The following is a 26,487-nucleotide window of genomic DNA, read 5'->3' as shown; positions in this document are numbered from 1 at the left end:
CTATTCACATGCTCAGCCCCTGACAGCACTGGCTCTGGGACTAAGCCCCTCGGGCAGCCCTGAGCCTCCCAGGGCCGAGCACCTCGCTTTGAGCAGCTCCGCTACCGCGTCCTCCAGTCGGGAGGCGGCTGCGTTCCTGCGCGAAGCACGTCGGCCGCGAAGGCCTCTGGGAAATGTATTCCGGGCTACGAGCCCACAAACACGGCGGAACCGGTTGCGGGGCGGTTGCTTGAATTCTCTCAGCTGCGCCCCCTGACCTAATAGTCGCTGGCACAAGCTGCGCCCGGAGACGTGGGAGCGTTCTCTTGTTTTCCGAGTGCGCAGACTCATCGGGTCACAGTTTATGCTTTTATGACGCGGTGAGTCCAGCCACTGATTCCTAACGGTTTAGAGTGGGGAGGTTACGCTTGGGCGTCCTGGACGCTGGCCCGCGTGGTGGCTGTAGAAGACGTACGGATCCCGGGATGGGGCTGGAGGTTTGCAAGAGTCCATCCGAGGGGATTCTGGCTGCGAGTGTGACAGAGTATATGAAAGCCGCATGGAGGATCTGATTGTAGTGTGAGCGAGAGTGAGTGCCCGCGAGGGATCGTCACCTGAATGAAAGTCTCGGATTCACCGCCTCTTATCTTCCCTTCTTCGACTGTAAAATGGTGAAAATAAGGGTGCTTCTTCCAGGACGTCAGTTTACTCGAAAATTTGGAAAAGGCTAAATAATTGATCTGATAAATACTATAAAACAGGATTTCTGTATAAAAGATAAATTTATTATTGTATAGAATGCCAAATCAGTGTGACTTTTAAATACAAGAAGAAATATTTGAAAGGAACTTATTTTGTGGGACTCCTGCTTTTGTGTCAGACCCTCAGAGTAGGCATTTATTCTGTTGTTTAGGGAACACAACAGATTTGAGAAGCCTCGGATTAAGGAATAATTTATGAAGCTCCGTTGACTACCGTGGAGAGATCATAATTTGGGGTTCAAGATTCCAGGTAAGGCGCTGTAACTCCACTTTCTGAAAAGCAAACCTTGGCTCAGAGAAGTCCTGGAGCCTTTTAAGGCTTCACCATTCCTCAGTGAGCCTAGTACCAGATTCATTCGGCTAATTTGTTCCAGTTTCCCCAGGCCACAATGTCTTTGGGATGTAAAGAAGCCTATGCTTCTCTCAAAGATCCTCCAAGTATTTCAAAACATTGACTGCACGTAAATTTAAATGATAAATGTATTATTAATTTTTTTTTTGAGGCGGAGTCTCCCTCTGTTGCCCAGGCTGGAGTGCAGTGGCATGAGGTCGGTTCACTGCAACCTCAGCCTCGTGGGTTCAAGCGATTCTTCTGCCTCAGCCTCCTGAATAGCTGGGACTACAGGTGCGTGCCACCACGCCCGGCTAATTTTTTGTATTTTTAGTAGAGACGGGGTTTCACCATACTGGCCAGGCTGGTCTCGAACTCCTGATCTCGTGATCCGTCTGCCTCGGCTTCCCAAAGTGCTGGGATTACAGGCATGAGCCATCTCACCCGGCCCAATGATAAAATTATAAAGAAATTGAGTACAAAATTAAGATCGGGAAATTTGTAGTCTTTATATATTTTTTAAAGCCAACTAAAAGATGTAATGAAAGAAAATATTTGGACGGATGCGGTGGCTTACGCATGTAATCCTAGTACTTTGGGAGGCCGAGGTGGGAGGATCGCTTGAGCCCAGGAGTTTGAGACCAACCTGGGCAACATGGTGAGAGCCTGTCTCTACAGAAAATAATTAAAAAAAAAAAATTTAGCCATGTGCAGTGGCATGCATATGTAGTCCCAGCTCACTGCACTCCAACTTGGGTGACAGAGTGAGACCCTGTCTCTAAAAACATTAAAAATATTAATAAAGAATATTACTTAGCAATTGTGCATGTTACAACATGGATGAACCTTAAAAATTCTAAGTGAAAGAAGCTAGATGCAAAATACTACATAGTATATGATTCTGTTTATATGATTCAAAGATAAACAGACACTAAAGCAGTGAAATTTTATTTTATTTGAGACAGAGTCTCGCTCTGTTGCCCAAGCTGGAGTACAGTGGCACGATCTCAGCTCACTACAGCCTCCACCTCCCAGGTTTAATAGATTCTCCTGCCACAGTCTTCTGAGAAGCTGAGATTACAGGCGCTCGCCACCACGCCCACGTAATTTTTGTACTTTTAGTAGAGATGGGGTTTTGCCATATTGACCAGGCTGGTCTCGAACTCCTGACCTCAGGTGATCCGCCCGCCTCAGCGTCCCAGTGTTGGGATTACAGGGGTGAGCCACTGCACCCAGCTGAGAAGAGATTTTATTCAGTACAGATTAAGCATTCTTAATTTAAAAAATCTGAAATCCAAAGTGCTCTAAAATCCAGAACTTGATGTGCACTGACATGATGCTCAAAGGAAAGTTTATTGAAGCATTTCAGATTTTGGAGTTTTGGATTAGGGAGGATTAACTGCTATATAATGCAGATATCTCAAAATCTGAAAAAGTCTGAAATCTTCAGATTCCACTTCTGATTCCAGGCCTTTTGGATAAGGGAAATTCCACCTGTAATAGCTGCTGCAATGGGGAAGTGAACTGAACTGGACTGGAGTGCAGTGGCATGATCTCGGCTCACTGCAACCTCCGCCTCCTGAGTCCAAGCGATTCTCCTGCCTCAGCCTCCCGAGTAGGTGGGCTTACAGGTGTACAACACTACGCCTGGCTAATTTTTGTATTTTTAGTAGAGACCGGGATTCACCGTGTTGGCCGGGCTGATCTCAAACTCCTGACATCAGGTAATTCGCCCGCCTTGGCCTCCCAAAGTGCAGGGATTACAGGCGTGAGCCACTGTGCCCAGCCAAAAGGAGACTTTTTAAAGGCTGGGGTGTGCTAGGGAAAAGCCACTGAAGGGTGCAAAGGGGAGTTTGGTCCATGTAACTAGTTTGCTAATTGCCATTTTTCTGGAGAAGAAACAAAGAAACAGAGAACAGAGTTTTTCTTTTCTTTTTTCTTTTTTTTTTTTTTTTTGAGACAGAGTCTTGCTCTGTCACCCAGGCTGGAGTGCAGTGGCACAATCTCCGCTCACTGCAAGCTCCGCCTCCCGGGTTCACGCCATTCTACTGCCTCAGCCTCCTGAGTAGCTGGGACTACAGGTGCCCGCCACCGTGCCCAGCTAATTTTTTGTATTTTTAGTAGAGACGGGGTTTAGCTGTGGTCTCAATCTCCTGACCTTGTGATCCGCCTGCCTCGGCCTCCCAAAGTGCTGGGATTACAGGCGTGAGCCACCGCGCCCGGCCTCTTTTTTTTTTTTTTTTTTTTTAAGACAGGGTCTCACTGTGTTGTCTAGGCTGGAGTGCCGTGGTGCAATTGTGGTTTCCTGTAGCCTCGACACCCTGGGCTCAAGCGATACTCCCAGGTCAGCCCCCTAGTAGCTAGGACTACAGGTAAGTGTGACTAAACTGGTAATTAAAAAAATTTTTTTTGTAGAGGCGATCGATCTCACTATATTGCCCAGGCTGGTCTCAAACTACTGAGCTCAAACGATTCTCCTGCCTCGGCTTCCCTAAAGTGTTGGGATTGTAGGCATGAGCTACCACACCAGCCAGTTCTCAGATCTTTTTAATTTTTAATTTTTTATTTTATTTTTTCATAATTAAGTATCAAGCAAAGTTCTCAAATCTTTTATTACAGAAGGCCAAGTGGTGCAGCTTGGAGCACTGCACCCACCAAAGTTAGGCCTTTACTCTTCCAGAGGGGCTGGGAGTTATGTCCCTGAATGTTTGCATCTCAGGTCCTTGAGGAAATAGTTCTGAGTGGCACATGGTAGGTATACATCTCAAAGGGCAGAGAAAGCATTTATAATGATAAGCTTTCCTAGCGGTAGCCAGACAGGCCCCTGAACTCTCTCTTTAAGCAGTTAGTTTTTTTTTTAGACAGAGCCTCGCCCTGTCAACCAGACTGGAGTGCAGAGGCACAATCTTGGCTCACTGCAACCTTGGCCTCCTGGGTTCAAGCGATTCTCCTTCCTCAGCCTCCAGAGTAGCTGGGACTGCAGGTGCACGCCACCACCCCTGGCTAATTTTTGTATTTTTAGTAGAGATGGTGTTTCACCATGTTGGCCAGCCTGGTCATTAACTCCTGGCCTTAAGTGATCCACCCACCTCAGCCTCCCAAAGTGCTGGGATTACAGGTGTGAGCCACCGCGCCAGGCCAAAAACAGTTACTTTTAAAAGGGAGTTTAGGGGCCTGTCTGCCTACCACTAGGTTTTTAGCTGGAACAAATAGTAAATTCTCCAGGCAGCATTAAACTTTGTCAGGCAGGCATTTTAAGGGGGACTGGGGTCAGCCTAGGAACATGGTCTTAAAATGCTGGAAGCTATTCTAGAATTTGGGCAAGTCTGTTACCATAGGAGTTTGGATAGAGTTGTTATGTGCTATGTGCGTGAGTTTATAGTTTACAGAGGCCGTAGGACCTGAAATCAGGCCGGGCGCGGTGGTTCACGCCTGTAATCCCAGCACTTTGGGAGGCCGAGGCGGGTGGATCACGAGGTCAGGAGATCGAGACCATCCTGGCTAACATGGTGAAACACCGTCTCTACTAAAAATACAAAAAAATTAGCCGGGCATGATAGCGGGTGCCTGTAGTCCCAGCTACTCGGGAGGCTGAGGCGGGAGAATGGCGTGAACCCAGGAGGCGGGGCTTGCAGTGAGCCAAGATCGCGCCACTGCACTCCAGCCTGGGCGAGAGAGAGACTCCGTCTCTCAAAAAAAAAAAAAAAAAAAAAGGAATCAGCAGGGAGATCCAGTCCTCCTTTTTATTTCTATGAGGTGAACAAATCCAGAGAGAAACCTCTTAGGGTAATGTCGGAAGCTCTCTACGGTCAGTGGCACCCTGAGATTACTGTCTCTGTAGGGGTGGGGGGCATGGGATGAGGTATGGGTGTGTGGGGTGTGGTTAGGGTTGGGGGATAGATTAATATCGGGTAGGGTGATGCTGTGGGGTAGGGGAGACTCTCAAGATCATTGATCTACAGGGTGAAAGTAAACAGCTAATAGTGATTGATTAACCCTGACCCACAGCTCTGGTCTTGGGCTAGAATTTTAGAGCTGGAGGAGATTCGGGGAGAACGCTGGGAGCAGTGGCTCACGCCTGTAATTCCAGCACTTTGGGAGGCTGAGGCGGGTGGATCACCTGAGGTCAGGAGTTCAAGACCAGGCTAGCCAACATGGTGAAACCCTATCTCTACTAAAATACAAAAAACAGCCGGGTGTGGTGGCAGGTGCCTGTAATCCCAGCTACTGGGGAGGCTGAGGCAGAAGAATCACTTGAACCCAGGAGGCAGAGGTTGCAGTGAGCCGAGATTGTGCATTGCACTCCAGCCTGGGTGACAGAGCAAGACTCCATCTCAAAAAAAAAAAAAAAAAAAAAAAAAAAAAAAAGAAGGGGAGACACCTGAGAGTCACCAGAAATCAGAATTCCCTTGTCATGAATCCTTCTGGAAGCTCTGTGGAGAAAATTACACTTCCTAGAAGCCCTACCATGCCTGGACTATCTCAGTTAGGTATCTGAGACTGCTGAGAAGTGGCAGCTTCAGGTAGCTTCCATCCTGACTTTTCTTTTTGACACAAAGATAAGTAAAAGATGCTGGTCTCTCTCTGACTTCTATCTGTGTACACAGGCAGAGGACCTGGAGAGCAGGCCTCAGTTTATGTTGACACAAAACTGGTTTCTCCTAATTCCATTCTCCTTCTCCAGTCTGTGTTTTTCCAGAGGTGCCCTGAGGAGCAGGGAAGCATGGCTATTGTGGATGTAAAAGCCATGTTCAAGGTGAGGGGAGATTTCTTTCTTCTGTTAACTACTTTCTTGTTTGTTTTTTCTCGGAAATGCACTTTCCACTATGTTATAATGATCAAGTTTGGCTTGAGATTTGCCAGCATGATTTGTTTTAGGCCATATATCTACCTGGACCATAAAAGGCGGTATGCTTTTCTTTTTTTACTCAAGCACCTCCTAGGCCATGTGGGGACCTTAATATCTGTGTTCTAGAGAAATGTAATTCTCTGCATCTCAGTTTCCTCATCTGTAAAATGGAGGGAATGATAGCACTCACCTGTAGGTTTGTTAGAATGACTAAATTGATACATGTAAAGCCCTTAAGTATATTGGCACATAAAGTATATTCAATTTATTAATACATGAACTGTTACGATTATATTTTGTACTAAGTTATCTATGGATCAGGGAAAACAAAAACATAAAATTAATTGTGATAGATATTTGCAAATAAGAAAAAGAGCTAGACGCTCAAGTAGTATAGAACAGTTTTTAATCTGCAGGTCATTTACTTCATATATTGGCCACAAATCCCTTGAAAATTTTTTTCCTGAAAGAGGTGTAGAATTTATTCTAACTTCAAAGGTATACATCTGTGGCCTAAAAAGATGCCCGGTTTAACCATAGATATGACCTTACAAACAATCTGTGCCTCCCAAATGGAAAGAACTAGAAACATTCTTCTCCATTCATGTGCTAGAATATTTAACCCAAAGATGTGAAGTAACTTGCCCAAGCTGGTGCACAGCAGAACTGGAGTGCAAACCAGGCAGTCTGGCTTCACTTGAGCTCTTCCCTAGTGTGCTCTCTGTTTCTTCATTTGGTGACTTTCTAAAAATCCACTTATCAAGAGTCACATCACAGGCATCTATAAGCATAGCTGCATTTTATTTTATTTTATTTTATTTATTTTTTTGAGACAGGGTCTTGCTCTGTTACCCAGGCTAGAATGCAGTGGTACAATCACAGCTCACTGCAGCCTCGACCTCCTGTGTTCAAGTGATACTTCTACCTCAGCCTCCCGAGTAGCTAAGACTACAGGTGTGCACCACTGCACATGGCTAATTTTTGTATTTTTTTTGTAGAGACAGGGCCTCACTATGTTGCCCAGGCTGGTCTCGAACTCTTGGGCTCAAACGATCTGCCCCCCTTGGCCTCCCAAAGTTCTGGGATTACAGGCATGAGCCAACGCATCTGGCCTCCAAGCTGCATTTTAAATTATTGTGTTATATGCTCTTCTAAAATTATAGTTGTTTTTTTTTTTTTTTTTGAGACGGAGTCTCACTGTATCACCAGGCTGGAGTGTAATGGCGCGATCTCACTGCAACCTCCACCTCCCAGGCTGAAGCAATTCTCCTGCGTCAGCCTCCCGAGTAGCTGGGGCTACAGGCGCATGCCACCACACCCAGCTAATTTTTGTGTTTGTAGTAGAGACAGGGTTTCACCATGTTGGCCAAGATGGTCTCAATCTCTTTTTTTTTTTTTTTTCTTTTTTTTGAGATGGAGTCTTGCTCTGTCGCCCGGGCTGGAGTGCAGTGGTGCTATCTCAGCTCATTGCAACCTCCGCCTCCTGGGTTCACGCCATTCTCCTGCCTCAGCCTCCGGAGTGGCTGGGACTACAGGTGCCCGCCACCACACCCGGCTAATTTTTTTTTATTTTTAGTAGAGACGGGGTTTCACCGTGTTAGCCAGGATAGTCTTGATCTCCTGATCTCGTGATCCTCCCGCCTCAGCCTCCCAAAGTGCTGGGATTACAGGCGTGAGCCACCGCTCCCAGCCAAATTATAGGTTCTTTTAAAGACCTGCCCCCTTACGTAGTAATTCGTCATGTATATCTTTCCTTTTTACTTAAAATGTTTGGTCATAGCTGTTAATGGTAGTGCAGTCATCTGTCATGTAACTGTTCTCTGATATATTCTTGTGTTCACTAAATTTTGCACTTTTCTAGGTTTCGTTTATTGATAACTTCCCAAGTATAGAATTTTTAGGTAAAATATTAAGCATTTATTAATGCCAGGAATATCAATGATTCTGTGCTAATACTTGGGAGAAATGAAGTGATTAGAAAGCCCTAGTTAAGTTTCTCTCAATCTAGCAAGGGACATATAATCTATACAGAAATAGATTAAAGTGTGACAGGAACTAGAGAAACACAGATGCTTTTCCTTGTGGGCTTGTGGGAAGGTGACATTCTGACCACAGTAACCTCTGCTGTTTTATGAGAAAACCATCTTGAATACATAGAAACTCTGGAGATAAAGAGATTTTGTGTCGTAAGCGTTATGCCATGTAATTTTTTTTTTTTTTTTGAGACTAAGTCTTTGTCTGTCGTCCAGGCTGGAGTACAGTGGTGCAATCTCGGCTCACTGCAACGTCCACCTGCTGGATTCAAGCAATTCCCCTGCCTCAACCACCCGAATAGCTGGGATTACAGGCACCCATCACCATGCCTGGCTAATTTTTTTTCTATTTTTAGTAGAGACAGGGTTTCACCATATTGGCCAGGCTGGTCTTGAACTCCTAACCTCAGGTGATCCGCCCACCTTGGCCTCCCAAAGTGCTGGGACTACAGACGTGAGCCACTCCACATGGCCTTATGCCATGTAATTTTTAAATAAAGTTTTTTTGTAAATAAAGTTTATTTTTGTAAATAAACTTTTAATGTTAGATTACAGTCAGACATCACCTAAGAACAGGGATACATTCTTCTGTTGTTAGGTAATGTTGTTGTTAGGTGATGTCATCATTGTGTGAACATCAGAGGGTGGACTTACATACACCTAGATGGGATAGCCTACTACACACACCCAGGCTATATAGTATAGCCTACAGCTCCTAGGCCACCAACCTGTATAGAATTTTACTGTACTGAATACTGTAGATAGTTGCAACACAATGATTTTATGTATCTAAATATATCTAAATACAGAAAAGGTACAGTAAAAATATGGTATAGGCCAGGCGCAGTGGCTCACACCTGTAATCCCAACACTTTGGGAGGCCAAGGCAGGTGGATCATGAGGTCAGGAGTTCGAGACCAGCCTGGCCAATGTGGCAAAACCCCGTCTCTACTAAAAATACAAAAATTAGCTGGGTGTGGTGGCAGGTGCCTGTAATCCCAGCTACTCGGGAGGCTGAGGCAGGAGAATCGCTTGAACCTGGGTGGCGGAGGTTGCAGTGAGCCAAGATTGTACCATTGCACTCCAGCCTGGGTGACAAGAGCAAGACTCCATCTCAAAAAAAAAAAAAAAAAAGGTATAAAAAGTAAACAGTGGTACACCTGTACAGGGCATTTACCATGAATGGAGCTTGCAGGACTGAAAGTTGCTCTAGGTGAGTCAGTAAGTGAATGGTGAGTGAATGTGAAGGCTAGGACAGTACCATACCCCACTATAGACTAGAAACACTGTATACTTAGGCTACACTAAATATGTGAAAATTTTTTTCTTCAATAATAAATTAACTTTAGCTTACCGTAACTTTTTTTACTTTATGAACTTCTTGATTTTTTAAAACTTTTTGACTCTTCTTTTTTGGAAATGGGGTCTCACTCTGTCTCCCAGGCTGGAATGCAGTGGTGCAATTATGGCTCACTGAAGCCTTGACCTGCTGGGCTTAAGCCATCCTCCCGCCACAGCCTCCTGTGTAGCTGGGACTATAGGCACGCACCATCATGCCCAGCTAATTTTTGTATTGTTTATAGAGATGGGGTTTTACCATGTTGCCTGGGCTTAGTGGTGTTTTTTATGATGGTAAAAGATAGTATATTCTCAATGCAAAAATTCAGAAAATGTGGAAAATCACAAAGTAAAGATTACCTATAGTACAACAACAACGGAAAATCTTTCCAGATCTTATATATACCCACACACGTGTGGGCTTTCTGGTAAAAGTGGTTGACAGTCACTCTTCTGTTTGATAACTCTAGGATGACAATGACTATTCCGTTTAATAATGCTCTCTGTTCACTAGAAAATTGAGGTAAAAGATTTCTCATGTTGCAAATTAAGGAGAAACTTTTTTTTTTTTTTGAGATTTGAGATGGGGTTTCCCTTTGTCACCCAGGCTGGAGTGCAATGGTGCAATCATAACTCACTGCAGCCTCAATGTCCTGGGCTCAAGGATTCTCCTGCTTCAGCCTCCCAAGTAGTTAGGACTATAGGTGTGTGCTACCACACCTGGCTAGTTTATATATATATATTTTAGAGACAGGGGGTCTCTCTACATTGCCCAGGCTGGTCATGAATTCCTGGTTTCGAGTGATCCTCCCACCTCGGCCTCCCAAAGTGCTGGAATTACAGGTGTGAGTCACTGCACCCCACCCCAAAGCTATCTTTTTTTTTTTTTCTTTTTTTTGAGATGGGGCCTCACTCTGTTGCCCAGGCTGGAGTGCAATGGCATGATCTTGGCTCACTGCAACCTCCGCCTCCTGGGTTCAAGTGATTCTTCTGCCTCAGCCTCCTGAGTAGCTGGGACTACAGGTCCACGCCACCACACCCAGCTAATTTTTTTTGTATTTTTAGTAGAGACGGGGTTTCACCATGTTGGCCAGGATGGTCTCGATTTCCTGACTTGGTGATCCGCCCGCCTCGGCCTCCCAAAGTGCTGAGATTGCAGGCATGAGCCACCGTGCCTGGCAAAGCTATCAGTTTTATGATTATCTTGTTTTTCATTATATTAATACAATAATGGTTTGTTAAACTGTTTCCTCTTTGTACACATTTAAGTCTTCATTTGAATAGAATCTAAGATGTATAATTGCTGAGTTTAAGGCATGCCTGTACATGCTCATACATTTTTCTAAATATAATCTTATGTGCAGGATGCCCTGAGATTATTTCTCATGTAATCATATGGGGTGTAACCAGTTGTCTCATTTTGCTAATCTCATAACTGGGAAATGATATTTCTTTGTTGCTCTACTGTGGGCGGCAAGCCACCCAGGCGCCGAGGCAAGAGATCGAGGACACGAGCTGTTCCAGTATAATAAAATATAAAACAAGAATAGTTATACCAGATATAGATCTTAGAGATATAAGAATATCATTAATCATTAGTTTCTAGTAATTACTCTTTATCCCAATATTATAATAATCCTCGCTCTACAATCATAACCTAGGAAAAACCAGGCCATACAGAGATAGAAGCTGAGGGGACATAGTGAGGTGTGACCAGAAGACAAGAGTGCGAGCCTTCTGTTATGCCCGGACAGGGCCAGCAGAAGGGTTCCTTGGTCTAGCGGTAATGCCAGTGTCTGGGAGGATGCCCGTTGCCGAGCGGACGGTGGTCTAGCGGTAGCGAAAAGTGTCAAGGAACAACACCTGCTACTTAGCAGACCGGGAAAGGGAGGCTCCCTTTCCCCGGGGGAGTTTAGAGAAGACTGTGCTCCTCCACCTCTTGTGGAGGGCCTGACATCAGTCAGGCTTGCTCGCAGTTATCCGGAGGCCTGACCGTCTCTCTGTGATGCTGTGCTTCAGTGGTCACACTCCTAGTCCGCCTTCATGTTCCATCCTGTACACCTGGCTCTGCCTTCTAGATAGCAGTAGTAAATTAGTGAAAGTACTAATAGTCCCTGATATGCAGAAATAATGGCGTAAGCTGTCTTTCTCTCTGTCTCCTCTCCCTCTCTGCCTCGGCTTCCAGGCAGGGAAGGGCCCCCTGTCCAGTGGACACGTGACCCATGTGACCTTACCTATCATTGGAGGCGACTCACATTCTTTACCCTGCCCCTTCTGCCTTGTATCCAATAAATAACAGCGCAGCCAGACATTCGGGGCCACTACCGGTCTCCGCGCATTGGTGGTAGTGGTCCCCGGGGCCCAGCTGCCTTTTCTTTTATCTCTTTATCTTGTGTCTTTATTTCTACACTCTCTCGTCGCCGCACACAGGGAGAGACCCACCGACCCTGTGGGGCTGGTCCCTACACTCTACCATTCAAATCCTTGATTTCAAGTTGCATCTTACCTCCCTACTGAAATTTCTTTAGTAGTTGTTGTTTTAGAATTCTTCAAATTTATTTGCATCTTCTGCAAGGAAGTCTTCAAATTTATTTGTATCCTCTTTATTAAGATAGAGCAGGGGTCCCCAAAACCTGGGCCACAGACCAGTACTGGTCCTTGGCCTGTGAGGAACCAGGCCACACAGCAGGAGGTGAGTGGCAAGCAAGTGAGCAAAGCTTTCTCTGTATTTACAACCGCTCCTTATCACTCACATTACTGCCTGAGCTCCACCTCCTGTCAGATCAGCGGCAGCATTTGATTCTCATAGGAGCGTGAACCCTATTGTGAACTGTGCATGTGAGGGATCTAGGTTGTGGGCTCCTTATGAGAATCTAATGCCTGATGATCTGTCACTGTCTCTCATCACCCCCAGATGGGACCGTCTAGTTGCAGAAAACAAGCTCAGGGCTCCCACTGATTCTACATTATGCTGAGTTGTATAATTATTCCATTATATATTACAATGTAATAATAATACAAATAAAGTGTACAATAAATGTAATGCACTTGAATCATCCTGACACCACCCTGTCCCCACTCTGTGGAAAAATTGTCTTCATGAAACCAGTCCCTGATGCCAAAAATGTTGGGGACCGCTGAGATGGAGGTACTCCCTGCCCATCTTTACTGAGGTATAATTGACACATAAAAATTTTATATATTTAAATATATATTTATATATTTAATCTTTTGATAGAAATGTACATTGTGAAGTCATTGCCACTATCAAGCTAATTAACATATTCATTACACGATAGAGGTTTTAATAAGATATTTTGGGAAGATTCCCTCAAATGTTCCATTTTATTTTGTAAAAAGAGAAACTGTACTAAGAACTTTAGAGACTATCAGCCTCAAAGATTTGCTAAGATGCAGAAAAGCTGTTATTCTTACAGTTATGGTTTATTCTAGTAAAAGGATACATACTAAAATCACCAGAAAGAAAAGGTACATGGACAAAGGTTAGGAGAAACCAGGTACAAGCTTTCAGGTGGCTGCTTCCAGAGGAGCTGTACAGGGACACACTTAATGCTCCTAACAATGACATGTCACAACAGTGTGTGAACTATTGCCAGCCAGGGAAGCTCACTTGAGCCTTGGTTTCCAGGGTTTTTATTGGGGAGTCAGTCTTGCAGGGATTTATCACTCAATGCCTGACTTTAGGTACTCAGTCTCCAGTTCCCCAGAAGTCAAACTGATACAGCATGCTCCAAGGCCTGTGGCATACAAAAACAATCTTATCAGGTAGGATATTTTAAGGGCTCAGAGGTTATCTCCCAAGAGCCAGTCAAGGGCCAGTTCTTTCTTTGGAACGTGCAGGATTTGAGCATTCCAGGTGTACTGAGTTACCTGTCCACTCACCCAGGCCTTGGCTTAGGCTCTCTTGTAGCAAAACTATCTGAGCAGCTACACAGAAACAGCAATAGTATCAGGATGTAGATGGCTATCATTTCAAGGAGCCAGTATGGAGTAGCAATGGATTTAAAGAAACAACTAACCTATCCAATAAAGCCATTACATGCATTCTCATATTTTTGTATTAATTTGATTACTCATTTCCCTCCTTGAATCTACTGTTATGTGCCACATGATAAACTTGTACAGAACTATTGAGCGTAGAAATTAGCTGATGGTTGGTTAAATTCTCCCTCAAGCCAGTCTTTTTCACTGTTACTTCATTAGCCAGGTATGGTGGTATGTGCCTGCAGTCCCAGCTACTCGGGAGGCTGAGATGGGAGGATCCACTTGAGCCCAGGAGGTCAAGTCCAGCCTGGACAACTATCAAGACCCCATCTCTAAAAATAAATAAATAACATTTTAAAAAAGATTGAAAGGTAAAGTTCCAGTTTCTTGTTTAGGGATCATCCCTGCTTCTGTCACTTGGAGTTACAGTCATAGTCCCAGGGCCACTGCATCAGGTAGGAAAAAAGAAAGTTGAGATTATTTGGGGAAGATTTGTGTAACTGTGCCAGCATTCTGCCATGCACCCTCTCCTCCTAATCGCCCAGGACAGTAGAGGAATCTATCTAGTGGAGACTGTCTTTGGCTTTCCCCATCTTGAGAGAAAGCACACCCTCATGAAGGAATGCAAGCCAGCCCATACTTTACTTTCCCTTACTTTAGCCAACAACTCTATAGCTCTCCTATTCTAATTGTCTACCAAACCACTACTTTGAGGATGATATGCAACATGGTATATCCAATTGATGTGAGAACTCTTTGGACATTGTTGGACACTGCGGGGTGTAAAGTGTTTCTTTTGGTCTGAATAAATATAACACAGCAATGCCAATTGGCACGTTTCTATTCAAGGTGTTTTATAGTATTTTGAGCCTTTACCTCTACCACAGGGGAAGTGTGTCTATCCACTGCCAGGATCCTTTTGTAGGCTCCCAGGGCTACCAGTGGCCATCGGATAGAGTCTACATGCTATGCTACCTCTCTGCGTGGGCCTTCCCTGCTGGAAATCAGACCTAATTTGTTCTTCAGGTTCTGATGTTATCATTATCATCAATGTAGTATATTGTTACACTTAGGACTGGTCTCAAGTCCACACTTTCCTAATCAAATTGTAATAGTAAGCTAGTGAATTCAAATAACCTGTGAGAATACAGTAGATATAAATTGGGATCGTCCCCTCATGAAGGCAAACTATGGTTGTCTCTTTCCCAAGATTGGGATAATGAAAAAAGCATTTGCAAGATTAGTCAGAGTACTGGTGTCCTTTAATTCGGTGGTACTACTTCATTCAAGCCTCGACAATCTACTGTTAGTCTCCCCCTTTGGCACAGACCTAACAGAGTTATTGTATAGAAAATTTGTTGGTACCAGCACTCTAGCTTCTAACATGTTATTAATGAAGTGGTAATCTCTTGTATCTACCAGGTATTCTATACAGCTTCAAATTAACAACCTATGTAGGCTGGGTGTGGTGGCTCATGCCTGTAATCCCAGCACTTTGAGAGGCCAAGGCGGGTGGATCACCTGAGGTCAGAAGTTCAAGACCAGCCTGGCCAACATGGTGAAACCCTGTCTCTACTAAAAATACAAAAATTAGCCAGGCGTGGTGGCACACGTCTGTAATCCCAGCTACTTGGGAGGCTGAGGCACAAGAATTGCTTGAACCCGGGAGACGGAGGTTGCAGTGAGCTGAGATTGCGCCACTGCACTCCAGCCTGGGTGACAAAGCAAGACTCCATCTCAAAAAAAAAAAAATTAACAACCTATGTGGGCTTCAGCAATTCTATAGGTTCCTGTTTGGCCTGTCTAATAACATTGATTGAAGGACAAACTTACATGCCTTTAGTTTTAAAATACTAGGTAGGAGAAGTGTTCCTCAGTCAGACATAATACCCTTCCCCATTATGTATTCAGGCAAGGAGATGTAACCACTTCACATAAGGTCCATTCAGACCTTCTAGTTTTCATTTAAACTTTCACCTTAATAACGATCAACCACTGCATCCCCATATCCTCCCAATCTAACTGTAGTCCCTATTAGGGTGTCACCAACAGATTTTGGAATCACACTGCACTGGGCTCCATGTCAAGGAGTCCTAGAAATGTTTCTTTTCCATCCCTGGTCTTAACTCACACACATGGATATAGCCTTGGTCCTAGCTTGGTTCGTCATCCTGATTAATTTGTCAGGCTGTTGCCTTAGTGATTCAAGATCAGGTTTCTCAGTGTCATCTTTGCATTTCAGCCTTTTAAGTTCCTTCAAATTAGGAGAAATAAAACATGGTCCTGGGATTACAGGCAAGAGCCACTGTGCCTGGCCCAGTTTCAATTTACATTGTTTTACACTGTTGGCTTCTCAACATGTTCTGATTAATAGAAATTTCCCACAGTGGCAGGATGTTGTATCCACCTCACAGCACAGGACTGCTCAACAATATGTGTGTATTCATTTCCTTATTGCCCCCTCCATAAGTTTCCAATTTCAACCTACTGCTTACTATAGAATGCCTTCTAGGAAAATCCCTTTTTATATCCTTATCATTCACCTAAAATATATTTTCTTTATTATTACATATGTTAAATGGACTTTTCCTTTAAAGGATTGATGACATTCAGGGATGTGGCTATAGATTTCTCTAAGGGAGAGTGGGAGTGCCTGGGCCCTGCTCAGAGAGACTTGTACAGAGATGTGATGTTGGAGAACCACAGCAACTTTGTGTCACCGGGTAAGATCACCTGTTCCCTGTAATTCAGAAAATATTCTCTCCACTGGGAATTCTGGGGCTGCATTAAATATCTAAATTTCTGTTCCATGTTCCAAAAAACTGGTTTGAGTTTTGTTTTCTTGGGATAGATTGCTACTCTCAGGCACCTTCATATTTCTTGTTCTTCACTGACCTTCACTCTTTCCCTGGGCTCCTTATGTAACTGAGTTTTTTCTTGATTTTTAAGGAGCTAGATGATGGTCGAGGGACATTTATATAATAACCTGTAGGATTTAAGACGTGATGGTTCATCTAAAATTTAGGAAAACACATGCACTGTTATGTTTATGTTTGAGAGCTACATTCTAGGAATTTGACATTTCACAGGAAGACACATTGATTCTGTCTTGAGGCTTCTTGCTTTTTCTTACCCAAATAAGTAGAGATAGAGCCCACGTAGATTTAAATTTAACTAAGACCTTTCTGCCTCATTTGTCTCTTTGTTCCTTGTGTTCCTTAGGTCAGCTTAATGTGAATGTATTCTGACGTCTTCATCATTCTTTTATCCAAAAGCTTCTCTGGGGCCCATTTTTAAATTTTATTTTATTTATTATTATTATTATTATTATTATTATTATTATTATTATTTTGAGTCAAGGTCTCACTCTGTTACCCAGGCTACAGTACAGTGGTATGATTGTGGCTCACTGCAGCCTCAAACTCCTGGGCTCAAGTGATCCCCTCACCTCTGCCTCCCAAGTAGCTGGGACTACAAGTGTGCCATCGTGCCCAGCTAATTTTTTAAATTTGTATAGAGATATGGTCTTGCTATGTTGCCTAGGCTTATCTTGAACTCCTGGCCTCAAGTGATCCTCCTGCCTTGGCCTCCTAAAGTGCTGGGATTACAGGCGAGAGCCAATATGCCCAGCCGAACTTTTTTTTTTTTTTTTTTTTGAGACGGAGTCTCGCTCTGTTGCCCAGGCTGGAGTGCAGTGGTGCAATCTCGGCTCACTGCAATCTCCGCCTCCCGAGTTCAAGCGATTCTCCTGCCTCAGCCTCCCAGGTAGCTGGGACTACAGGCATATGCCACCACGCCCAGCTAATTTTTTGTATTTTTAGTAGAGACGAGGTTTCACTGTATTAGCCAGGATGGTCTCGATCTCCTGACCTCATGATCAGCCTGCCTCGCCCTCCTAAAGTGTTGGGATTACAGGCATGAGCCACCATGCCTGGCCAAAACTTTTTATTTTGAAATGATTTCGAGAGCTAGAACTAACCAGTATGCCAAATGTCCATCTACTCTTCAGTCAGTTTTCCCTAATGCTAACAATTTACATAAGCATAGTACAAACATCTAAACCAAAAAGTAAAACTGATATAATATTAAGTTATCTATATCCTTTTTTCAAATGTCATTAATTATCCTGGTACTGATCCAGGATCCCACATTGCATTTAGTTGTCTTGTATCTGTAGCCCTCTTCAATCTTGGAAATGTTCTTTCTCTTTTATGACCCTAATTAACACTTTTAAACTGTGCTGGCCTCTTATTACATAGATTATTCCTGGATTTAGATTTGTCCTGTTTTTTTTTTTTTTTTTTTTTTTTTGAGACGGAGTCTTGCTCTGTCGCCGAGGCTGGAGTGCAGTGGTGCGATCTCAGCTCACTGCAAGCTCTGCCTCCCGGGTTCATGCCATTCTCCAGCCTCAGCCTCCCAAGCAGCTGGGACCACAGGCGCCCGCCACCACCCCTGGCTAATTTTTTTGTATTTTTAGTAGAGATGGGGTTTCACCGTGTTAGCCAGGATGGTCTCGATCTCCTGATCTCGTGATCCACCTGCCTCAGCCTCCCAAAGTGCTGGGATTACAGGCGTGAGCCACTGCGCCCGGCCTTGACCCATATTTTTATGATTACTTTAAAGTTATGTATTTTTGGGAAGAATACTACAGAAGTGATGCCTTTTTCAGTGCATTGTATCAGGACATAAATAATGGCCAATCAAAAACAATATCTTGTTTTGATGCTTGAAATGGTATCCTCTAGGGTTCCGCATAGTAAAGCCACTATTTTTACCTTTGCAATCAGTAAGTAACTTGTAAAGAAATTTGAGGCTCTACAAATACCCTCTTGCTCATGACATTTTTATCACTTTAGTTTCATCAGTGATTCCTGCAGAGAACAGTTATGGTTATTATTTTTTTGAGACAGGGTCTTGCTCAGGCTGGAGTGCAGTGGCATGATCTTGGCTCATTATAGCCTTGACCTCCTGGATTCAAGCAGTCTTCCCGCCTCAGACTCCCAAGTAGCTGGGACCACTGGCGTGTGCCACTACACTTGGCTCTGACAGTAGTTATTTCCTCTGGTGTTTGCCAAATTATGGTTTTCTGTTTCCATCAGTCTTCAGAGGAACCTGAATTAGCTTTAGGTTAAACCAATTCTAAATAAGAACATTTTTTGGCTTATGTATTTTTAATATCCTATTTCTTTGAGCAGGACTTGCCATTTCTAAGCCATCAGTGATTTCCCTATTGGAACAAGGGAAAGAACCCTGGATGGCTGGGAAAACAGGGTGGTATCCAGGTGGGTAAGGGTGTTGGGGTACTCCCAGCAGAAGTGCATTTTAGGGAAGCCCAAACTGGTCAGAGTGGTGATGTCTTTTGTTGGAGATACTGTGTGGAAACCTTCCCTCAGAGGCCCAAGGTCTTGGGAGAAAAAGTTTGACAAATGGGAAGTATTTCAAATATTTACAAAGAACTTTTTTTTATAGCAGATGTATTGAGGCATAATTGACATATAATGAACCAGCTATGTTATAAAGTACATGGTTTGACAAATTTTGATGTGTGAAATGGTATACTTTATATGTGTACGTTTGCTCATGAAACCATCACCATAATTAAGATAAAAAACCTATTAATCACTCCCATTGCTTCTGATCTAAGGAAAAAAGACTTCTTTATTATTATGATGATGAGACAGAGTCTCACCCTCTTGTGCAGGCTGGAGTGCAGTGGTATGATCTTGGCTCACTGCAACCTCCACCTCCTGGTTTTAAGTGATTCTCCTGCCTCAGCCTCCCAAGTAGCTGGGACTACAGGCGTGTGCCACCATGCCCAGCTAATTTTTGTATTTTTAGTCGAGATGGGGTTTCACCATGTTGGTCAGGCTGGTCTCGAATTCCTGACCTCGAGTGATCCGCCCACCTCAGCCTCCTAAAGTGCTGGGATTATAAACATGAGCCACCGCGCCCAGTCAATATTTTTTTTACTGACTACGATATTTCTTGTAGATTTTTGAATGATGTCCTTTACTTGAGAAAGTAAGTTCCTTCTGTTTTTAGTTTGGCAAGAATTTTTATGATGATTCTGTGTTGAATTTTGTTAAGAGTATTTTGTTTTTATTCAAGTGATCATGTCATTTGACTTTTAAAATATGTTAATATGTTGAATTACATTAATTGATATTCAAATGCTAAGCTGACTTGTTCATGAGGTAAATGCCATTGAATGTTGTGTTATGGATTTAATATATATATTATTGGATTCTATTTGCTATTATTTTAAAAGGATTTTTGCATGATCATTCATGAGGAAAATTTGTAGTTTTTGAATGGTTTTTTGGTTTCAGTTGCAGGGTAGTGGTGGGCTTCTGTAATTAGCTGTGAGTCATTTCTGTACTCCAAAAGATTTTGTGTGGCATTGGTATTATTTCTTCTTTGACTATTTGATAGGATTTGCCATTAAAGTCATTGGGCCATGTTTGTCCTTGGGGCAATGTTTTTACTATAAATTCAGCTTCAGTGATAAATAGACAGCTATTTCCTTCCTTCTCTCCTTCCTTCCTTCCTTCCTTCCTTCCTTCCTTCCTTCCTTCCTTCCTTCCTTCCTCCCTCCATCCCTCCCCCCTCTCCATCCCTCCCTCACTCCCAGGGTCTTGCTCTGTCACTCAGGCTGGAGTGCAGTGGCATGATTACATCTCACTGCAGCCTCAACTTTCTGGGCTCAGCCTCCCATGTAGCTGGGACTACAGGCATACACCACCATGCCGGGCTAATTTTTCTATTTTTTGTAGAGATGCGGTTTTGCCATGTTGGCTAGCCTGGTGTCAAAGTCCTGGGCTCAAGTGATCCATCTGTCTTGGCCTCCCAAAGTGCTGGGATGACAGATGTGAGCCACTGCACCTGGCTTGTTTTACTTATTTCTTCTTGACTGATCCTTGGTAGTTTGTGTCTTTCAAAGAATGTGTCCATTTTCTATAACTTCTTATACTTCTGGATATTAAATGGTTCATATTTTCTTATGTAATTATGTTTAATTTTTACTTTTATTATTTATGTAGGATTTATAATTAGAAACCCCTTTTTGTTCCTGGTATTTGTGTTTTTCTTCTTGTTTTTTATTGGTAGTTTGGCTCCAAGGTTTATCAAGCTTGCTGATCTATTCCATAAACCAGTTTTTGACTATTAATTATCTCTGTTATGGTCACTTTTCTCATTCATTGATTTCTGCTCTTATCCTTATTATTTCTTTACTTCTACTAATTGTAGATTTATTTTGCTCTTTTTTTTTTTTTTTTTTTTTTTGAGATGGAGTTTTTGCTCTTGTTGCCCAGGCTGGAGTGCAATGGCATGATCTTGGCTCACTGCAACCTCCACCTCCTGGGTTTAAGCGATTCTCCTGCCTCTGCCTCCTGAGTAGCTGGGATTATAGGCACCCACCACCACGCCCGGCTAATTTTTGTATTTTTAGTAGAGACGGGGTTTTACCATGTTGGTCAGGCTGGTCTCAAATTCATGACCTCATGATCCACCTGCCTCAGCCTCCCAAAGTGCTGGGATTACAGACATGAGCCACCTCGCCTGGCCTGCTTTGCTCTTCTTTATCTACTGTCTTGCAGTAAAACCTTAGGTTGTTTATTTTGTACGTTTTTCTTTTCTAATATAAGCATTTAAAGCTATAGGTTTCACTATAAATGTTACCTTAGCTATATAACATACATTTTGGTGTGCTATGCTTTTATATTGTTCATTTCTAAGTATTTTCTAATTTCCATGTGTATTCTTTAGTTTTCAAGTATTGGGGGACAGGTTCCAGATATTTTAATAATTTCAAACTGAGTTCCATTGTGATCAAAGAAAATATTCTGTGTGACATTGATCCTTTTTAGTGTATTGAGACTTGTTTAATGTCCCAGCATATGGTCTATTTTGAATGTATAGGTATTTGAAGAGAATGTACATTCTGCAGTTTTTGATATTGTGTTTTGTGTATATCAACTAGTTGAAGGTGGTAGACAGTGTTACTTATATGCTCTATTACTTTACTAATTTTCTGGGGGAGGGGGATGTTCCAGTTGTTCTATCAGTTATTGAGAGATGGTTGCAAAATCTCCAACTATGATTGTAGAATTATCTATTATTTCCTGCTTTACTTTTGTCAGTTTTTGCTTCATATATTTTCAGGCTCTGTTATTCTGCACCTACACATTTCTGATTGCCAAGTCTTCCTGATGAGTTATTATAACTCTTTTATCATTATGAGAAAATTATCTTTGATAATATAGAGTAACTTGAAGTCTGTTTCATCTGATATTAATATAGCCATTCCAACAATTTTTTTCTGCAAATTAAATGCCAAGATTTAAAAGTTATCTAAGCCATTTCTTGCTTAAGGGCATTATTATCTGTTTGACTGCTTCTATGCAGTTTTATTTCTCATAAAAGAGGAAAACATGATGTTTATTTTCTTTAAGATATGCTGTCTAGATATGAGACCAAGGAGTTACCTCTTAAGAATGGCACTTTTGAAAAGGAATCATTAAAATGGAAAATAATAGAGTCAGAAGTTCTTGCCTTGAGGAATCTTTTTTGGGAAATGATTGGAAATGCAAAGGACTCTTTGGGAGACAACAGGAAACTACAGAGGAATATTTCAGGCATGTAACTGTGCCATTTGAAAAAATATTATCTGAATTCATCCAGCCTACATATTTTCTTCTAAATCAAATAATTCATACTGGAAAGAAACTCTATGAACAAAAAAAAATGAGAAAATGTTACTCAACAGGGAAGAATTCGTATCAGTGACAAGCTTGATGAAATGTGTGGGAACACCTCTGTATTTTGCACAAATCATATGAAACATCAGACAAATTTTAATGCAAAGAAATGCAATGTATTTAAAGAATGTGGCAGAGACTGCTTGTAACTTTCAACTAACTCAATATCAAATAAGTCATGCTAATCAGAAACCCTATGAATGTCAGATATGTGGAAAGCCCTTTAGAAAGCATGCCCACCTTACCCAACATAATTGAATTCACACTGGTGGGAAGCCATATGAATGCAAAGAATGTGGGAAAGTGTTTATCTGTTGTTCAACATTGATTCAACATAACAGAACTCACACTAATGAGAAACCCTATGAATGTCTGGAATGTAGAAAGACGTTTAGGCGGAGTGCACATCTTATTCGACATCAAAGAATTCATACTGGTGAGAAACCTTATAAATGTAAGCAATGTTGGAAGGCCTTTGCTTCTGTTTCTGATTTAATAGACATCGGAAAATTCACACTGATGAGAGACTTTACGAATGTACAGAATGTGGGAAGGCATTTAACAATCGCTCAACTCTTATTCAGCATCAGAGAATTCACACTGGTGAGAAGTCCTTTGAATGTAAGGAATGTGGCAAAGCATTCAATAATTGCTCAACACTTACTCAACACCAGAGAACTCATACTAATGAGAAATTTTATGAATGTCAGGAATGTAAAAAGGCTTTTAGGCAAAGTGCACATCTTACTCAACATCAAAGAATTCATACTGGTGAGAAACCATATGAGTGTAAGGAATGTGGGAAGGCTTTCACTTGTGTTTCTGATTTTAACAGACATCAGAGAATTCACACTGGTGAAAAACCCTATGAATGTAAAGAATGTGGTAGAGCTTTTAACAATTGTTCAGCTCTTATTCAACACCAGAGAATTCACACTGGTGAGAAGCCTTATGAATGTAAGCAGTGTGGGAAGGTTTTTGTCTCCTGTCCAACACTTGTTCAACATCAGAGAACACATACTAATGAAAAACCTTATGAATGTCAGGAATGCAAGAAGGCCTTCAAGCATAATGCACATCTAATGACATCAGAGAATTCACAGTGGGGAGAAACCCTATGAATGTAATGAATGTGGGAATGCCTTCATTTGTTTTTCTGATTTTAATAGACATCAGAGAATTCACAAAGGAGAGAAACCCTATCAGTGTAAAGAATGTGGGAAGGTTTTTAATAATTATCCAACTCTTACTCAACATCAAAGAATTCATACCAGTGTGAAACCCTATGAATGTAAGGAATGTGGAAAGACCTTTACTTGGCTTTCAAACTTGAATAAACATCAGACAATTCACACTGGTGACAAACCCTATGAATGTAAAGATTGTAAAAAAGCTTTTCTTTGTTATTCAACATTTATTCAACACTATAGAACTCATACTAATGAGAAACCCTATGAATGTCAGGAATGCAGCAAGGCCTTTAAGCAGAGAGCCCATCTTAGTCAACATCAAAGAATTCATACTGGTGAGAAACCCTATGAGTTTAAGGAATGTGGGAAGGCCTTTGCTTGTTTCCTACCTTAATAGAAATCAGAGAATTCACACTGGTGAGAAACCATATCAGTGTAAAGAATGTTGAAAATCCTTTATTGATTGTTCAACTCTTAACACCAGAGAATTCACACTGGTGAGAAACCCTTTGAATGTCAGGAATGTAGGAAGGCCTTTAGGCAGAGGGCGCATCTTACTCAACATCAAAGAATTCCTACTGGTGAGAAACCCTATGAATGTAATGAATGTGAGAAGGCCGTTTCTTGTCTTTCACAGGTGAAAAAGCACCAGAGAATACATACATGAAGGGATAAATCTTATGTATTTGAATAGCGTCTTTTTATTTAACAATCCTTATCTAACATCACCAAATTCACATTGCAGAGAAACTTCAGAAATATAAGAAATGTGGGAAACACTTTTACCTGTCCCTCAGCTATACTTTTTCATAACAGAATTTGTACAGGTGAGAAGCCTAATGAAAGCCCGATATGTGTAAAGATCTACTCTCACAATATACTCAACATTATATAATGTATAGTGTGATTAATATAGGAAATCCTTGATTTTGAAATTATCAATTATGGAATAGCAAACAATTTGTAAGTGAAGAAAATCCAGTGACTGTAAATTTTTTTGCCTCATAATTCACAATTTATCAAGCATCAGAATTTATATGGAAAAAATAGAATATCAATTATTAATAAAAACATTACCACTAAAATTATATTTGACTTATCACAGAGAATAGCATATAGAGAATAATCATGTTGACTTTGTGAATGTAGAAAAGCTTTTATCTATTATACGAATCTTTTTCAGCATCATTATACTTTCACCAGTTTCCACGTCTGTTTTATTACCAAGTAATTTAAACTGTATACTTCAGATTACAAATTTCTTACATTGTGATAAGGTTATTGTGAAGATTAAATGAGTTTATCCAAAGACTTTGGGAATAGTTATTGGCAAATAGAAACTATTCAGTAAATATTGGCTGTCATGATTATCACCTTCATTACTACTCTTGGAATATTTATATAAGAACATTTAATTATGCAGATTTTACTAATATAATGAAATCCACCATCACAATTTCTCTGACTGCAAATCTATGATAATTTATTCTGGAATGAAAATTATTAGAATATAGTGAGTATGAGGAAACATTCATTTAAATTTATTTTAGTTGAATCAGAAAACTCACTCTGGAAACACTGAATGGATATAGTAAGTAAATTTTTTTAGAGTAAAGTTGATATCAGAAGTGATATATCTGAAGCAAGTTTCAAAAAGCAGTGTACGTTTTCTGACAGTAACTCAAGACAGGCTGGGTGTGGTGGCTCATGCCTCTAATCTTAGCACTTTGGGAGGCCGAGGCAGGTGGATCACTTTAGGTCAGGAGTTCGAGACCAGCCTGGCCAGGCTGGGCCTGGTGGCTCACGCCTGTAATCTCAGTACTTTGGGAGGCTGAGGTGGGCGGATCACGAGGTCAGGAGATCAAGACCATCCTGGCTAACACAGTGAAACCCCATCTCTACTAAAAATACAAAAAATTAGCCAAGCGTGGTGGCGGGTGCCTGTAGTCCCAGCTACTCGGGAGGCTGAGGCAGGAGAATGGTGTGAACCCGAGAGGCGGAGTCTGCAGTGAGCTGAGATTGTGCCACTGCACTCCAGCCTGGGTAACAGAGCAAGACTCTGTCTAAAAAAAAAAAAAAAAAAACAACGAGACCAGCCTGGCCAACACGGCAAAACCCCATCTCTACTAAAACTACAAAAATTAGGTGGGTATGGTGGTGTGCACTTGTAGTCCCAGCTACTCGGGAGGCTGAGGCAGAATTGCTTCAGCCTGGGAGATGGAGGTAGCAGTGAGCTGAGATCTCACCACTCCACTCCAGCCTGGGCAACAGAGTGAGATTTTATCTCAAAAAAACAAACAAGACAAGTAGATACAAAAGGTAAATTTTAAAAATTTGCAGTTTATAAACACCACCATATATAGTTCTTGGATTAAGTGAAAAATGTAATCTGAAATAACAAGCTGTTTAGATATGAAAGATAGTGAGAGTGTTGCATAATAAAACCTGAGGTATATGGCTCATCTGAATAAACATTCAAGCAGAAAAGTAACAAACCCAAAATTGACACTGGAAACGTATTCACAAATCAATCTGTTTATTCAATGAATTTGAATGAATTACTTAGAAAGAAAAATTAATGAGCTAAACAGAAAGTGGACTTTATCTAAAAGTGGTTTGAAATAACCAGTAATATAGACTAAATTTGCCAGTTATAATTGAGATGAGTAAGAGAAATAACATAAATGCATCAGTGCAAATGGGAACATAGAAATTTTACAGGCATTTTTAATATTATGAATTATTTTGTTTAGTATTTCAATTAAATTTAAAATATCTATGGTAAACTTCATTTTACAGGAATATGTAAATGTTTCTAGTTGGTTCACTGAGGTGTAGAAAATTTGAATGAAGCCAAACTTGAAGCTATAGAAAGTTTGAATGAAGCCAAAATGTGAAAACTTTACTCCACAAGGAAGAATCCATGCCAGTGATAAGCTTAATGAAATGTGTGGGAGTACCTTTATATTTTGCACAAATCATATGAAACATCAGAGAAATTTCACTGGAAAGAAATGCAGAGAATATAAGGAATGTGGCAGAGACTTTGGTCATAACTTTCAGTTAACTCAGTATCAAATAAGTCATACTAATCAGAAACCCTATGAATGTTAGATATGGGGAAGGACCTTCAGAAAGGTCTTTCAAAAAAATTATCCCTTCAAAAACATTGAAAAATTAATCAAAGATAATTACCTTTAAAAGCTATTACTTAGGCCAGGCATGGTAGCTCACACCTGTAA

General features: G+C 41.6%; 1 pseudogene across 1 annotated transcript; it reads left to right on the top strand.

Annotated features, from left to right (window-relative positions):
- Positions 1-180: 180 nt before the first annotated feature.
- LOC109024207 (zinc finger protein 570-like) lies at positions 181-24,554 on the top strand (annotated as a pseudogene). The gene is made up of 5 exons (XR_010132143.1): positions 181-359; positions 893-990; positions 5,756-5,827; positions 21,750-22,518; positions 22,599-24,554. The product of XR_010132143.1 is annotated as a zinc finger protein 570-like (transcript).
- Positions 24,555-26,487: the final 1,933 nt, after the last annotated feature.

This window comes from Gorilla gorilla, chromosome 20 (genome assembly GCF_029281585.2).
Source record: "Gorilla gorilla gorilla isolate KB3781 chromosome 20, NHGRI_mGorGor1-v2.1_pri, whole genome shotgun sequence".
NCBI classification, from domain to species: Eukaryota; Metazoa; Chordata; class Mammalia; order Primates; family Hominidae; genus Gorilla; species Gorilla gorilla.
Note: the sequence above shows the minus strand (reverse complement) of the source record. Positions and strands in the feature narration are given on the sequence as shown.